This window comes from Caretta caretta, chromosome 3, assembly GCF_965140235.1.
Source record: "Caretta caretta isolate rCarCar2 chromosome 3, rCarCar1.hap1, whole genome shotgun sequence".
NCBI classification, from domain to species: domain Eukaryota; kingdom Metazoa; phylum Chordata; order Testudines; family Cheloniidae; genus Caretta; species Caretta caretta.
The window spans coordinates 143,485,328-143,491,327 of record NC_134208.1 but is presented as its reverse complement, the minus strand read 5'-3'; positions in this window follow the sequence as shown (position 1 = coordinate 143,491,327).

Genomic DNA, 6,000 nt, shown 5'->3' with positions numbered 1-6,000 from the left:
CCTTTGGGGCTGTGACAAACGCCTCACCCCTACCACTACCATACACAAATACATGCCACAGTAATTAGGTATCCAGAATCAGGATAAGGAGATAATCTCAACGTTCTGCTTAAGAGTGTGGGCTTGACTCTGCACTGCCCTGCACCTCATGTTGTCATTTGCACCTATGCAGGGATATAAACTGCTCCCTTTCAGATATCTACATAGACTGAAGTGCCTACAGTCACACAGCATGTCAGTGGAAAAGCCAGGGCTGAGCCACAAGTTTCCTGACTCCCAGTCCAGTGGCCTATTCACTGGACCTTGCTGGCTCCCATTCAATTTTGCTTTAACTGAAATATATCCAATGTTGCTTCATAACAAATCCATGCTGTACATCTGCATTAGCTAAGGCATGCTTTGTTTCTTTGCCTCCATATATCTAACTTACATCATGCAAATTGTTCAGCTTGGAATGAAAAGACTAATGGAAGCATGAGCTGAGTCAGTCAAAATGTATTTCAAAGTTGTAACAAACATGATGTGTGTGTCCCCTGACTCCTCCAACAGTCACTTTGCCTGATGGCCTTGAGGAATAGAATCAGATTATTAACAGTAAATCTCTGCCCCCAAAAATAATGAATGGTTTCAGTGCCCCCTTTTTTGAATTGTTCACAGATTAAGTCATAATGGTTCCTTCAAGGTCATTATCTGTTGTGGTGCTGAAGTTCAGTAACTGAACTATGGGTACCAGGATAACATTTGTGTTGTACAGAACATTGGTTATTGAGTGTGGTGCTCAGCACATCGCAGGAGATGATCAGCACCTTGCAGAATTGGGTCCTTAATGCCTGAGGTGTCCAGACTGTCTACAAAGCAATAAAGGAGGTATTGTGGTTGCTGAGCTGGCAAAAACGTTAGTCATTCATCTTCAGCAATGCTTGCCACATGGCTTGGGCCATTGACCTCTGGCTGCACATGGAAACTGCTCTTTTTCTCAAACCATTTTCAAGAACTAGTCTTGCAGCAGGTTTTAAGATATCCTGTCCTTTAGGGCACACGGCCTCAAGGAACCAAAATGACTCTCTGCAGCCTAAGGAGCTGCAGAATCTAACTTGGGGGGGGGGGGTTATGCCCTTTCAAAATCAGTTCTTGAAACTGGCCATATTCTGAAACTATTGTCTTTACGCAGATAGAGCTGATATGTCTTCTCCATCTGACGCCAGCTACCGCTTAGATAAAAAATGTCTTACTGCAGTTTTCTTAAGCGGATTCCTTACTGACTTAAACTGTCAAAATAAGACACTCTTAATCCAAAACATAGGTGTCTACATGCAGATGTGCACCAAAACAAAAGGCGTGCATCAAAGCAGAGCGTTGTAGTGATTTTTGGCGCCAATTAGTGTGTAGACAAGCCCCTAGTTGTTGGAAGTTTTTTGTCTTAAAAAAAAAAATCTGCAGGTTGGTCTGTAACTCCTCTGCATCACCTAGCAACACTGCACTGCCTGTTGCCATTGTGCTGCATAACTTGGGTTTACAAAAATCGCTTCTGTAACAATGGCAATCACCAAAATCATTGGGAAATTGACTTTAAGTGTGTTGATGTGAGTCCCCTGGTACACTTGGTATTTTGAAAGTTGGGTTTTAAAATGTAGCTTCGTAAGATCCTGCTTTATGACTGTATTGTAGGTGCTGAGGCTCTGCGGGAGACAGACATCTGCAGGGAGGTCGGAGGCCTCTGCCCCAGCTGTGCTCCCATGCCTCCTGTGAATAGCTGCTGTCAGACCCGATAGAGAGCACCACATCCAAACAAGTGAAAATAATAAGCAGAGATGCTGGTTTCAGAGTGGCTGTCACAATAGCAATCTATTTGGAGAAAAAAACGAGCCGGTGGAAAATGATTTGCAAGCCCAAACCATCCCCAGCTAAGGCAGATTTTGATTTCATCACCTTTTTTGAACTACTTATTTCTTCTTGATATTCAGAATGATCTCAGTTATTTGAGCAGTTACAAGAACCCAGTTAGAAAAGAATCTGTGACAAACAAGGCAGGTATCAAAATTACTGCACTATCTCTGAAATCAGAGATAAGGAAAGAATGCTGATTGCAAATTTGCAACAAGGAAGAAGAGAGATTTCTTTTTCTCTCCAGATCTCAGTCCCATAACATGATCCCACAGAAACTAACAGGAGTCAAATAAGCATTTCCTTTAATTCCTTCAGAAATTGTGACAGCAGCAGCCCTGTAAAGCTCAGGCTCTTGTGAGAAACCAACATGCCTGGGGATCAGACTGCTAGTGAAAGTCAGAGAGGAAAAATGCATCCACATGAAGTATGAATAAGTGAGCTGTAGCTCACGAAAGCTCATGCTCAAATAAATTGGTTAGTCTCTAAGGTGCCACAAGTACTCCTTTTCTTTATGAAAAAGTGAGTGAATCATCTGATGTTTGACTTATAACTCATAGTGCCCCATGGTGCTCATGGTGGCTGGAGCACCCATGGAGAAAAATTAGTGGGTGCTCTGCACCCACTGGCAGCTCCCCACCCCACCCCCCCACCCCAGCTCACCTCCGCTCTGCCTCCTCCCCTGGGTGCGCTGCCACATCCTGCTTCTCCCCCTGGCTCCCAGTGCTTGCACTGCGAAACTGCTGTTTCATGGCGGCAAGTGCTGGGAAGGGGGAGGAGGGAGAATGCGGCGCGCTCAGGGGAGGAGGTGGGGCCACGGCGAGGATTTGGGGAGGGGTCCAATAGGGGCATGGAGGGGGTGGAGTTGGGGCGGGGACTTTGGGGAAGGGGTTGGAATGGGGGTGGGGCAGGGGCGGAGTCGGGGTGGGGCCGGAGGCGGCCGCGAGCACCCACTGGCGCCAGGAAAAGTTGGCACTTGTTAATGTAAGTCCTGTTAGATAACACTGTGATCCACAAAACCCTACTTCGCTGCCACCTAATTCTGTAAGTACCTAAACTCACTCAGTGCCTATGTTTTCAGGGTAAAAGTTTGCTAGGTGCATATGTTTCGGGCACTAAGCTTGCCTCATTCTACATATCCAGGTGCCTATCTCCCACCTAAGACCCAGAGCAATTCACAAACCGGACCAAGTTTAGGTGCTCCTTTGCCTAAATTGCTTGTGAGGCCCGACCCAGTAGGCGTGCTAAGAGGCTGATGCATCTGATGAAGTGGGTTTTAGCCCACGAATGCTTATGCCCAAATAAATTTGTTAGTCTCTAAGGTGCCACAAGGAGTCCTCATTGTTTTTGCTAATTCCACAGTGTTATTCCTTTTTGGTTTTTTGTTTGTTTGTTTGTTTGTTCTAAGCACTTAAAAGTTAGGCACTATGATGCTCAGCGTTGCAACACCTAATCCCCCTAGTGGAGCGAGGCCCCAGTTCTGAACTGAGACTTGGTAGGTCAAACTTGAGCTCCATAAAGGTTTCCACTAAAGTCAATAGAACCCCACTTCGGCACAGAGGTCAATGCTAGTGGATCCTGATGCAAGGCCCTAAAGCTGATGGTGACTCAGTTGTAAGATACACATGTTCATAATGGTTAGTTGTTTAAATACTGTTCTTTAAAAGTTTTAAAATGTTATGTTTGCTATATTTGAGAGAGAGATTGATAATTACTTAGCCTTCTATTGTATTCCCTACTACAAATAATACTAACTGATTGAAACTGCAGATGGGCCAGAACTTTGAAATCCCAGATCAGAAGACACTCCCCTCTTCCCAAATTTTGGAAAAGCTGAAATCTGGATTAATGAACATTAAAGTTTTAACAGTGAAAATTACCAACAAAATGAGGCCATAAAAAATTTCAGAGCTAACAGCAATACTATCTTGGCCATGTTACACATATGATACTTAGTGTTTTTATTCTCTTTTTAAATGTGTACCATATTAATATTTATGTTGGAAAATGTATACTCTGCAGCTCAAAATGGACACTGCAGTCAAGTTACTGTTCCTTGAACGTTAGTTTTCCATTTCTTGACTGGCTGATATTTTCATTGTGTAATCTAAATGTTGCATAAAAATCTCTTTGCATTTAATATTTAGAATGTCAGTGAATCCATCAGTTACCAATAGGGTTGGACAAAGTAGTAATGATACGAGGCTAGTTTAGAACATCAGAGTTTCCTGTGCTGCAAACTGATAACAAGCTGCAAAGGAAGCAAATATGGTAGTGGTGAGTTATTCATTTTTTTAAAAATATATATTTTAATCACTTTAGAAATATTTAAGCATCCACCTACCTTTCCTTACAAGCACATAAAAAACCAAAGAAAGGTTAGGCAAAGGCTACATAAATGTGATGCGTCATGATCTTCCCTGTAACACTTTGACATATAATCAGCTGCTCTGTCCACCCCCCGCCTTATGATAAATGTAGCTGGTTGAGAGATTTTGGAACATTCATGAGATGGGTGCAGGACATGAGAATGTGGGAGACTCCCACTTTAGGAAGGATATGTGACTGGTATGCACTCATCAGGCTGTAACAATAGCTATCCTGAGCTTGATGCATACTGTGATTATTAATGAGAACATATTGATATAACCTAAATACAAAATGGTTTTGTGTTTATATTTTGAGATTACTAATGAAAGAATTAGTACTAATTTTGGGTCAGAGTTAAGGCTGTTGTGTTGTGAAGAAATATACAGTTCTTTATACTCGATAAGAATAACTTTTTATGTCATGAGTGTAAGATTTTGATGTCCTAAAGTATTCATTTCCTTGCTTTTAAATGACTCGGTTTTACAAATGATCAAGAGGAAAAGTTGCTGTCATTCAGCAGCTTCAGTTTAGTTTTTGAAAGTTTTTTTTTTAATTATGTATAGCTAAATAAAGACATACCATCTCCTTGATTTAAAACTTGTGAAACTGTGTCACCAGATTATTAAATTAAAGCAGTGCATGGTGCTGGTCAAGATGAAAGCTCTGGCTGATCCCTACCTCATTCACACCACAGGAGACACACATTCACTCTGCTAAATTAGTCATGTTCATGCACAGCCTGCTTTCATTCTTGAATGTTGATGGAAAAAATCATAGCAAAGTAAGTGCCAGACCAAACACTAGAATCCAGGGTTTTCAGTATTACAGCCTACGCCTAATCTGCTATGCCACAATACCTCCTAACCACTGAGCACAGAAATGGAGAATCCATAACACCCAATCCTGCTCCAACTGAAGTTAATGGTGCAAAAAAAAAATGGCTTTTGAAATCAGTGAGAGTAAAAGGACTCGGCTCCAAACTACGCACAATAAAAATAATTAACATCTTTGTTTTACAACCCTTGGTTTTTTTTCAACTACAGCCATTCCATGAGTTCAAGGAGATTAAACAACTCTAGCAAGGTATTTTTGAGCTAAAAGGGGCCCAAAGTCCAAAGAAATATTAGACAAGTTCAAATTTCAGATCAGGGTAACTTTTTAAAGACCTATGACTCCAAAACTATCTGATGGATTTTCTTCAAACTTCGCAGAAACCTTCTCTTTTGTTCAACTCTATCTCACCCCTCTATCAGCACACAGCATAGGGGCCATTCCAGGGGGAAGGGAGATAATTAGGGCATCCTTATGCACCAGAGATCCTTGGCTGCCCGAACTGATCTTAGAGCTACTCTTACTAGGTCCCACACTGGCTCCTGGCCAGCCCAAGCAAATGAACGATGGTATAAATAACTTTGCCCTCCCATCCCCAGTCCTGCACCAAATGACTGCTCAAGAGAATCTAGGCCTCGGACAACACCCTTTCTCACCTCCATTTTGGATTCAAAACTTCCACCCAATTCAATGTTTTCCCTGCATATCACCTCTTCCGCTTTCTCCTTTCTCTCCCCACATTTAACTCATTTAATTAGATGAGGAGACAGTAACTATTCCTGTCTCTTCTGTCAGGTCGTCTTTTCTCATTTGTCATCATTGGGGGCCTGAGTGGCCTCTCCTTCTCAAAAGCACATATGGCAAAGTTCTGTTTTAAAATATTTCAGTAAGTAGGCCTGGATTGAGCAGCTGCAC